Source organism: Parasteatoda tepidariorum, chromosome 1 (assembly GCF_043381705.1).
Source record: "Parasteatoda tepidariorum isolate YZ-2023 chromosome 1, CAS_Ptep_4.0, whole genome shotgun sequence".
NCBI classification, from domain to species: Eukaryota; Metazoa; Arthropoda; class Arachnida; order Araneae; family Theridiidae; genus Parasteatoda; species Parasteatoda tepidariorum.
In genome coordinates this window covers 7991283-8003862 of record NC_092204.1, presented here as the reverse complement: position 1 = coordinate 8003862, position 12580 = coordinate 7991283, and positions in this window count along the sequence as shown.

The following is a 12580-nucleotide window of genomic DNA, read 5'->3' as shown; positions in this document are numbered from 1 at the left end:
TGCGGTACAATATTTGTATTCGAATGTTAGAACTTTGCAGTTTCGGATGTTTTGCAAAAAATATTTAATACTACAAAACATGATGAAAAAACTGCCCTACAAAAAGATTGCTGAACCTTTATTTGTTTCAAAGTTATTTATTCAATAAAGAAAATGCTGAAACAGTAAACTTAAAATAAAAAAATGTTATTAATTTCAATTAAGTTAAGCTTAGAGCCGCGTTCACCTTCCAATTAGGTGAACCGGGTTCGAATCCCAGCAATGGCTGGTTGATATGAATTCCGCATCCGGATTGCACAGATCACAGTGCTGACGTGAAATATCCTCAGTGGTAGACGGATCATGGGTTGGAGTCCCCTTGCCGTCAGGCTAACCGTGGGAGGTTCTCGTGATCTTCCTCTCCATGTAACGCAAATGCGGCTGGGTGACTCAGAAAGTCCTCCACGAAGGCAAATTTCTCTCAATATTTGATCCAGGAGTTCCCTTGTCTTCTAGATTGGGTTCAAAATCACAAGGCTACTGAGTTGAACATTAGTAGTCGCAAACCCAAAAATTGGGTCGGCTGTTCAACGACGGTTATAAAGTAATTTAAAATAAAATAAAATTAACTTTTGCTCATTATGAAAAAAATCAACATTAAAAATAAAGTTTCAAAAAGGAACTAACCATCGGGTTCGCAAAATAAAGTTTGTAAGAAAATAAAGTTTGAAAAAATTTAAATTTCGGAAATTGTATAGTTCTAAATAGAACAAATGATAATACAATTATAAATTTGCATTTCAGACGATGTTCTAAAAATTAAAACAAAGAAAAGAAAAACGAGGCTGGAAAAAAGAAAATCATTCGCTTCAATCTATCGTCAACCTGATCTCCAAAGACCCAGGTTGTCAATAGAACCCATTCAATATGAAAACATGGCAATGGCACCTGCAGCAAAAATAAATAAATAGATAAAAAAAAATCTAAAAAAATTATCAAACATCAGCTGTCGCCATAGCAACGCATGCAATGAAGTTGCATGCACACTGTTTACTATTACTCTTGAACACAGTTGAAAAGTGTGATGACGTCCAAATAAGGTGCGCACGCCATCAGTCCTAAAACAACATCCATTTTGCCAATGGGTAATAAACAAAAAATAAATATAAAAAAATCCCTGAAAATTTAAGTCAAAAATCGTATTGCTTAGCGATTCTCGAGCTTAATGTCGCGATTTCTTTTAAATTAGCGTGCCATAACAATAGCATAATAATTAGATTTCAACTCCGTAGCAAATTTTTTTTTCTGTAAAGCCAAAATAATTTTTGGGGTGCCTTGTTAGTTCTGATACAGAGCACGGAATCTTTAAATTGAAAATCTTAGACATTTTTTTATTTTAACTGTTTCTCAATAATTTTAATAATTGGTTGGCCTAATTTTGAAATAAATTAGTTATATGTCAAGTATTTGATTAGATTCATTTTGTCAGAAGTAATAGTTTAATTAGTGTTGAATAGTTAGTTATACGTTAAGTATTTATTTAGAATAATTTTGTATTTTTATAGAAATAGAAACTTATTTACGAATTAATTATTTATATTTATATTTGATCCTTTCTAAAACTGTCATGCCAATTATTGGTGACGGAGTTTGACTTTTTCGAACAAAAGCATACATATTCAAATTGAAATCAAAGTACTTCCGTGCTGGCAACAGCTAATATACTTTAAAGTCGGAGACATTTAATGTCCCACAGCTGAAAAAAAAATAGGAACTCCTGCTTTAGAGTAATTTTATGTCTTGTATTTGGTAAAAATGCCTGTTTAAAGTACAGAAATATGTCTTTTCTTATTTCGTTAATTTTATTTAATTATTTGTTGGCAATATCACCCCGCTTTGTAGCAAACGGTTCTAAAAACTTATCCTGCTTGCAGGTTTATAAATATTAAAGATTGAGTTTGAAATTATTTAATAAAATATGAAGAAGTAACTGGGACAAAACATTTATTCTACATGAAACAGGTGAGAACAAACGACAAGCACAAAACACAAACGTTCCATGAAAATTATAAACAAGCCAACTGATGCCACTCACAGCCTTTAGAAATAAAATAAATAATGCCGCGGTGACCAAGAGTATACACACTTATGTTAAATTTTCCTGAAACAAGATCGAAACTAGCCGAACATCGGGGATCATCTCACTCAAAATGCATCATAAGTGAAAAGCGATATTGAAATCGATAAAAATATTATTAAGTACGCCATTTATATGCCTCTCACTAACAATAATTCCGATAATTGGTCTTCAGATGAAATCGGAATTCACGAATCATCGCTGCGTGATGATTTCGCTAGAAGCACTAACTTAACCCACGTTTCGACATCTCATTTCATAAACGTGCACTTTTCACACATTTGTTCTCTTTTCCCACTTTCCAACTTTCACTTTGCATACCTTAGAAGCATTCTCTGAAGCAAAGCGCTATGTTATATCAACTTTGAAAAAAGATAAACATTTTATGTAGCTGCAGGCTGATAAAAATCAACAGTTTGACCTTATTACGTTCGTAAAAAAAGTGTATCATTTCCGGGTTGACCTCAGATATACCCCCACGTTCAGAAGATGAACCTGATCCCATTCAGAATTATAAAAAAGTCCTAGAATTAAAGGACCCACATTCGGCCATTGTCAGACGATATTTTTTTACAAGCAAAGAATGACCTTCTTTCCTTTGACGCCGTGGGTTATTATGCCTTGCTTTTTGCCGGAAGTCAAAGACTAATAAATTCAATCTAAACAAAGAGAGAGAAAAAAATAAATAGAAAAGCGGGAGTATTTAGTTTCAAGGTTGACGTAGGTGAAAATTGAGATTTAAAAAGGTTGTTTGTAGAAGAAGTTTATTTTTTTTAAAAATCGTTTTCTGCTTCAAAATGTCACAGCAGACGATAATTTATAGGCATATAGCTTCATTGTTAGCAAATATTTCTAAATCTATTCTAATTAGATGTGGAGTTGTTTTTCTTTTTTTAAACAAAAACATTTCATTTTAAAAGTACCTTGAATGGAAAGTATCTTTTTATCATTATTGTGAATTATTCTTTAAATTATCCCCCTTTGTAAACAAATGGTATGATGTTCATAAAATAAAGGAAATAACATTAAAAGTGTCATTCTTATAGTTGTAATAATAATCGTATTTAAGGATCACTGCAAGGTTACCTGATTCTATAAATGTAAGCGATTACGCGTTATTGTTGTCTGAAAACAAAGAGTTATTTTCGAGGTAGATTTTGGAGAATTAACTTATTCAGATTCATTTCCATCATATTATATTTTTAGAGACTATATTTCTGACTGCCACGACTAAGTAGCGCCTCATACAAATTTGTTAAATCCATTTTAAGCACCAACATTAGTGAACAGAAGAAAACAGTGAGGGAAAAGAGTTAAGCATGAGATTACACAATGGTACCTCAGTTTTCATTTTCATATCATTTAAAACGCATGCTTTTCCTTAAGCATCAAGAAATTTTATTATTTAAATCATGTTTAAATATGCTTTTTCTGGACAAATATATCGAGTTGTCTATTAAGGAACTGTGAAAAATGTTCTTTTCCTCCAGGGAAAATTTCATTTTAATGATCTGAGCATAAACATAAATTAACTCGAATAAAAAATAAACATAGATTCCTGTAGAGCTAATTTTTAGTGACCTAAAACATAATGCACGCAGAAAACATTTAACGATACGCGGACTGTTAAAAGTTTAAAAAAAAAGAAAATGGCAAAAACTTTGTTGTTAATCCAATATATATTGTTATAAATATTTGATATACATTCTGGTATCGTTTACAAATGCTATTGTGATCTACAGAAGAGTGATTTATATAACAATATCTGTTCCATTTATACTTTAATGCATAAAAGAGAAAAATCCAATATGTTCTGGACAGTGGTCAGTTTTCAACAGATTATTCTGACGGTATGAAATGGTGGGTGTGGCGCAGTTTCATCTTTCACGTTTACCCATACAATGAAATGACACTGTGTGAAGACGCCCACCATTGTATGGGTGAATCAAGGCATAAATGGTCAATCTTTTGACTACAAAAGCAAACTTTTTGAGTTCATTTAAGATTAAACTGTGATGTTTGTTACTTTTAGTACCCAAAGGAAGTGGGTTGAGAAACTGCTACAAAAGAATTTAAACTTTTGTTCCACCCTTCAAAAACAATACGATATAGTCAAAAGGTAAAATTACCTTTCCCATAAGGTTTGGCTTTTCAAAAATCGAACTTTCAAAATACTTAATCTAACCAAAGATTTTATCATCATTTCCTGATGGGAAAATATAGGTCAGTAAAATTCAAATCATTTATCAATTCATAGCTTTTTAATTTAATATGGAAATGATTGTAAAATTATTTTATTGCTCACCCGAACCTTTTTTTAATATTATACAGCACTGCTCTTGCAAAAATTTAAGCTATTTTTGAGGTTTATATGAGGTTGTTTTGAGTTGCCAAGGTTGATTTGAGGTTTATTCGAAGTGGATTTCAAAATCAACCTTAAAAGATCAACCTCCCAAGGTGTATAATCAAGATGTATAAAGCTTTTTTTATTAACACTTGAGGTTGTTTTGAAGTTGATGGAAATCTACTTCAGAGCAACCAGCTTAAGGAGGTTGTTTTTCAGGTGCACGGATTATTTGTTTCTATACTTCAAGCACATTACATGTATATGAGGTGTGAATTATTCCACCCGATCTAAAACTAAAATTATTTCTGTGTTATATATGAGATTGAAATTGAGGTTTATTGATGGGGTTATTTTTGGTGCAAAATATAACCTCCCAAGGTGTATAATCAAGATGTATAAAGCTTTTTTATTAACACTTGAGGTTGTTTTGATGTTGATGGAAATCTACTTCAGAGCAACCAGCTTAAGGAGGTTGTTTTTGAGGTGTACGGATTATTTTTTCTATACTTCAAGCACATTACGTATATATGAGGTGTGAATTATTTCACCCGATCTAAAACTAAAATTATTTCTGAGTTATATATGAGGTTGATTTTGTGAGGTGTAAATGAGGTTGAAATTGAGGTTTATTGATGAGGTTATTTTTGGTGCAAAACATAACCACATTTTCTACCACAGGTTTATTTTTTTCCCTCTATCAACCCCAAAACAACATAAAAAACACCTCATTTTTAGTAAGGGTGGATAAATTATTATATTAATTTGAATTTTTCCCTAATTTCAAAAAGTTTGTTGTGATTTCTTTTAATACTACGCTTAGCAATGCTACTAAATTATGCTTACTATGTTTAATACTACGGCAGCAATGCAAGTCATTGCAAACATGGTAAAAAAAAATCAAAATATATTTTTTAGTAGTAACAGTTAGTTTGGATTTAATTATTTTGATTTTTTTAAAGTCAAAATGGTTAATCAAAGAAGTAATAAGTTAAGAGTACACTGTTCATAAACCACCAAACTACAACGAAAATGTTGCCAATTTTTTTTAAAGAAAGGGCCGCAAATCAAACATTTATTACTGGGAAAAAGAAAATCCTATTTAAATTTTTCGAACCATTTATCGTAATATCTGTAATGAAAATGCAGTGATACCTATGTAAGTTGACCACTTGCAGTTTATTGTTTTAGTGATCAACTGAGACAGATGGTCAATTTATAGAAAAAGGCTGAGTTATTGTTTTATTTCGATTATTTTATTTTTACTTATAAACGAATAAGGCATATGAAATAGGTCATTATGTACATTAATAGTTTTCTTACATGGTCAACACACAAAAGGGTTTAAATTATCTTTTAATTGCATTTTATCCACTCAGTGAATTTCTACTTCCCAAAACAATATGATAGAAAATTTTCTAGGTAGTTTATTTTCCTTGTCGGACAACTTATGAAATGTTGAGAATAGCTTTTAGACAATTATAGATTATTTCAGTGGTCAACATTCGAAACATGCAGGTGGTTAAGTTATGGGGGAGGAATAATTCATTATTTAATTTTCATCATGTTCTTACATTTTTGGAATAACGTATATAACATAGGCAATTATGCAAGTTAACAGTTTTCTCGTATGGTCAACTCACAAAGGGGTTTATGTTATCTTTTAAATATATTTTATATCAATTCTGTGATATTCTAATGTCTATCACAGGAAATTTCCTAGAGAGTTAATTTTTCTTATCGGTAGACTTATGAAATGTTTAGAATAGCTCTTAGACAAATTTTACCGATTTCAGTGGTCAGCATTAAAGACATACAGGTGGTCAGGCTTACTTTGCTTTATTTTATTATATAAAATAAATTCGGTTCTTTGTAAAAGTTTGGTTCTTAGCAAGACCGGATCTTACTAACCAGCTTGGGTGGTCAGATCGACACGTTTCACTGTATATCTTTTTTTAAATTTCAAGTATTATAGTATGCTTTTAAAAGTATTCACGTATTATAGTATGTTTTTAAAAATATTTAAGTATTATAGTATTTTTATTATTATTATAGTATTTTTTTAAATTTCAAGTATTATTGTATGTTTTTAAAAGTATTTGAGTATTATAGTATTTTTTTATTATTATAGTAGTTTTTTAAATTTCAAGTATTATAGTATGTTTTTAAAAGTAATCAAGCATTCTAGTTTTTTTTTTCATTATTATTCTAGTATTTTTTTTAAATTTCAAGTATTATAGTATGTTTTTAAAAGTAATCAAGCATTCTAGTATTTTTTTTCATTATTATTCTAGTATTTTTTTAAAATTTCAAGTATTATAGTATGTTTTTAAAAGTAATTAAGTATTATAGAATTTTTCTTAATTATTATTCTAGTATTTTTTTAAATTTCAAGTATTGTAGTATGTTTTCAAAAGTATTCAAGTATTATAATATTTTTTTATTATAATTATAGTATTATTTTTAAAATTTCAAGTATTATAGTATGTTTTTAAAAGTATTCAAGTATTATAGATTTTTTTAAAATTACTATTATAGTGTTTTTTTAAATTTCAAGTATTATATTATGTTTTGAAAAGTATTAAAGTATTATAGTATGTTTTTAAAAGTATTCAAGTGTTAAAGTATTTTTTTTTTATTATTATCATGGTATTTGTTTAAATTTCAAGTATTATAGTATGTTTTTAAAAGTATTCAAGTATTATAGTATTTTTTTAAAATTATTATTATGCTATTTTTTTAAATTTCAAAAATTTGCAATAGTCTTGAACGTATTAAATCTAACCAATCTTTTGCGCGGTAGAGATTACATCTTTTATGCATAACAAATAGTCATCAAATCTAAATGTGTAAATTTTTTGGTGAAAAAATCCACAAAAATGTTTCATTACCGCACCATTACGGTTAGGCGTTAAACGATCTTCCTATGCTCTTTATAAATAGAATAGACATTTCAGGGTTACGTGATTTCCCCAATCTCCACTTTTTCTCCTTCTCCGTTACCATCGTTTCAGAAAATCTTCCTTTTTACCTCATGCCGGTATATTTTAACTTCTTACTGAAACATGCTTTTTGAATACATTTTGCTTTTATATACAATTGATTATTATTTTAATCCAAGTAATCTTTCATCTTGTTACAATTAGCATACCAGCAAAATTTTCTTGCGCAAAATTATTAATTTTATGAACAAATCGGTCTTCTTTCTTTTTTAAAAAAAAATATCGATTTAAAATACAAGGACGAATATAAGAAGTAACCACGGGGGTTGGTGAGCGAAGTGAACAGGTCCTGATCTCTAAAAAAGTTACTTAATTAATTTTTGTGTCGCGAACGCGAAGCAGAAAATTTATTGTCGAGAGATAATTTTTAAAGAACAGAAAAGCAGACATTCTATCGCAATACACAGTGAATGAATGTCACGCACTAATGATGCTGCGAAATCAACTATTCTCAAATTCAGTATTTTGAAATAGATTTTACGCAGTTTAAAAGCTATTTTCTCGGTAATTGAATGCCGTATATTTCACACGTCTATGCGTCATTCCAATTTTTAACAATCATTTATACGAACGGAAACTTTTTTACGATCAATTATAATGAATGAGCGTGGATAGTTAAAGACGTGAGTTATTATGCAAAAATGTTTAATTCATTTCATTTCATTGAGCTCAGTGTAAATTATGAGAATCGTGATTATTGAATGAATTATTGATTTGTAAATGACGTCTACATTTCAAAGAGTATACTCATCTTTGTAAATAAATGTTTGTTAGAATAAAAAATAATTTTAGAAGTCTTTTTAACGATTGATTTAAGCTGAATTATTCAAAACAGGAAAAGAAACTTTTACGGGTGTATAAAAGTTTAAAGTTTTATACATTATGTAATTTATAAGGCTATTATTATTTTATTTTATGACCGTTGTTGAGCAACCGATCCAATTTTGGGTTTAGGACTACAAATGTTCCCCTCCGTAACTTTGTAATATTTGACCCAATCCAGAAGACAAGGGAACTCCTGGAACAAGTGTTGAGAGAAGTTTGACCTTCGTGGAGAACTTTTTGATGGAACTAACCCACATTTTTACATGGAGAGGAAAATCACGAAAACTTTCCATGGTTAACCTGACGGCAAGGGGACTCTACCCATGATCCGTCTACCACTGAGGATAACTTACGTCAGCACTGTTGTCATGAATTTACATCTGTGATTTGTTGTAATCTGCGACCTAAATTTTTGACTAGTGAATAGGGCAATATGCATTTATGGCAATCGGTGTTGGTGTGATTGTCGATGCTGGAGTAACAATTGGTGTTGGAGTAAGAATCGTTGTTGGAATAATAGTTGGTATTGGAGTAATAGTCGTTGTTGGATTTACAATGGTGGAGTTACAGTCGTTGTTCGAGTAAGAGTAGTTGTTGGAGTAAGAATCGGTGTTGAAGTAAGAGTCGGTATTGGATTTAGAATCGGTGTTAGAGTTAGAGTCGGTGTTGGAATAAGAATCGGTGTTAGAGTCGGTGTTGGAATAAGAATCGGTGTTGGAGTAAGAGTCGGAGTCGAAAACGACAACTCTCGACTCGACAGTTCCATTTTAAACAACGTTATCTTAATTGACTGAATTTTAAACAAAAATTCAGACATTTTTAACTGAATTTTTGTTTAAAAATTAACTGGAATCGGCCGAGAATTGGATTAGATTTAAAAAATATAACTTTCTTCAAATTTTTTATTTTACTCAAATTATCAGTCAATTTCGTTATTGGTTTTCATTTTAAATACTTTTTGTAGTTTATTAGTTTTAAATAATTTAAAATTTTTTAGACTTAAAAATTAAAAAAAAAAAAATTTTCATGTGTTTAATTTTTTTTTCTCGAGTTCCGTTTCAAGAAATTTTAAAAAAAGAAATTTTGAGCTGTGTGTGTTATTTTGAAAAAATAAAGATGCATTACCGAGTTTTTTTAATTATTCTCTCTGACATCATATACCATTTAAAGCTTTTAAAAGTTAATCGAAAATATCACCTTTATATTTACATAAAATAATTAATTTCAAATGAAATGGTTGCGAAAAGTTAATCTCTTAGATTGACGCATACCAGTTTTTAGTTTCATTATTATTCCATTTTAAAGAATGATTTGTTTTTTCCGCTGGAAAATGATTTATTTTCTTAACTCTTTGTTTAACTAAATAAATCCAGTAGTTGAAATGGGTTTTTAGAACATATCAAATAAATCTGTGCAAGTTTTAAAAAATATTACTCATCTCAGAACTTTTTTATTCTTATCTCAAAAAGAAAGACAAAGTTGTTATTCAAAAGCGGTATATAATCTACATTTGTGATTTGTTGTAATCTGCGACCTAAATTTTTGACTAGTGAATAGGGCAATATGCATTTTATGGCAAAAGAGGACTAATTCGTGAATTTTTGTTTGGGCTGAACGGAGTTTGTTTTTGTTTCTGATTATTGTATTGTTTTCATGCAGATGAAAAAGGCCTGGTGATAAACTTGATCGCTGATATTTTTTTAGCAGATAGTTCTTCAACACTAAACCTAGCACTTAATATAGCACTTAATAATAAACATACCAGCACTATTTCTACAATAGCAAATGCCCGAACTGTATGTTTCTTGATTGAATGCATGAAATATGGATGTTAGGAAGGAAATAAACTTAAAAAAAACTTTAATAAACTAAAAAAAACTTTAACAAAATTGTATATTGCCAATTTTTATGTATTACGAATACAAAGAGTAAGAATTTTTAATTCATTGCTCAACTCATTTTTTACATATACAGGGCATTCCCATTGTACATTTTTGGCAAACATATTTCTACTAATTACTATTATTTTTATAATTCTTATAGTTATTCTTATAATTATAAGAATATATACGAATTACAATTCTTATAATTATTCTTATAATTATAAGAATATATAGGAATTACAATTCTTATAATTATTCTTATAATTAATATTATTTCTTCTAAGAACTTGTACTGTATGGATTGTTTCTACATATACAGGGTACTTCCATTGTACATTTTCAGCAAACATATTTCTACTAATTATTATTATTTTTATAATTCTTATAGTTATTCTTGTAATTATAAGAATATATACGAATTACAATTCTTATAATTATAAGAATATATAGGAATTACAATTCTTATAATTATTCTTATAATTAATATTATTTCTTCTAAGAACTTGTACTGTCTGGATTGTTTCTACATATACAGGGTAATCCCATTGTACATTTTTGGCAAACATATTTCTACTAATTATTATTTCTATAATTCTTATAATTACTCTTGTAATTATAGGAATATATAGGTATTACAATTCTTATAATTATTCTTATAATTAATATTATTTCTTCTAAGAACTTGTACAGTCTGGATTGTTTCTACATATACAGGGTACTTCCATTGTACATTTTCGACAAACATATTTCTACTAATTATTATTTCTATAATTCTTATAATTATTCTTGTAATTATAGGAATATATAGGAATTACAATTCTTATAATTATTCTTATAATTAACATTATTTCTTCTAAGAACTTGTTCTGTCTGGATTGTTTCTACATATGCAGGGTACTTCCATTGTACATTTTTGGCAAACATATTTCTACTAATTATTATTTCTATAATTCTTATAATTATTCTTGTAATTATAAGAATATATACGAATTACAATTCTTATAATTATTCTTATAATTATAAGAATATATAGGAATTACAATTCTTTTAATTATTCTTATAATTAATATTATTTCTTCGAAGAACTTGTGCTGTCTGGATTGTTTCGACATTTTTCTGAGTAAAAACTAACAGTTAGTTAGTTGGAAATGAAGTAAAGCTATCAAAATAAAATATAAGCTACTTACCAAAACATTTAGTTTTAGTCACTTTTTCTGACACAAAAATGCCAATCTAAAATTTTAGGTACTTTCTTGACATTTGAATTCGCAGTTATTCTGATTGCACTAACTACGCAACAGTCTTTTGAAGAAATGTGCAACTCATCGAATGCCGTACGTTGAACACGCATTACATCGTAATTTCTAATCCGATAGCCTTATAAAGCAATAAATTATTCTCCCGGTCAAATGACCGTTTGTGGTAGATATAGGTATACGATTAGAATTATTCGAAACAAGCAAAATACAAAAAAATATAAATAATAGAATATTAACTGTATATGTATAAGTGTTAGAAAAAGTCATGAAGTCAAAGATGCAAAAACAATAAGATGATAATCGCATTTTCGATGCAAAAGTTCTTGAACGGTCATTTGACCGGTTATGGTATGTTTAGTGTTAAATATTAAGAATTTTTTAATCGTTACCGTACATTGAACACGCATTACATCGTAATTTCTAATCCGATGACCTTATAAAGCAATAAATTGTTCTCCCGGTCAAATGACCGTTTGTGGTAGATATAGGTATACGACAAGTATTATTTGAAACAAACAAAATACAAAAAAAGATAATAATAGAATATTAACTGTGTATGATTGTTAGAAAAAGTCATGAAGTCAAATGTGCAAAAACGATAAGATGATAAGCGCATTTTCGATGCAAAAGTTCTTTAACGGTCATTTGACCGGTTATGGTACTTTTAGTGTTAAATATTAAGAACTTTTTAAGCGTTGCTGTTTCACTGTATTTTCATTTTGGGGCAATTACAAACTGACTGTTATGCAATATGTTACTTACCCAACATCCATCTTTTAAAAATGGGAAACTTATGAAAGTTTCTAAAAATTGGAGATACTGTAAATGATACCAAGAATTTTTTCCAACAACAATTATTCGAACTGCTTGATTTTTTGAAACTGAGTTATATAGTCAAATTGCCCCTTTAGAAAAAATACCAGGTGCGAATAAATATGTAATTGGGTATACTATAGCCTACGTCACAGATCGTGTTATTCCTACTAAATTTAACTAGTAAACAGCATTTTCTGCGAACCTGATTTCTAGCAACAAGTAAAAGCATCAAACAGAGTGTCTTGTTATAAGTCGCTACTCGCCAGGTTGGAATTGTATTAGTCTAGTTCCTTTGGAAATAATTTATATCACCCCCTGAATTTACCAATTGAATT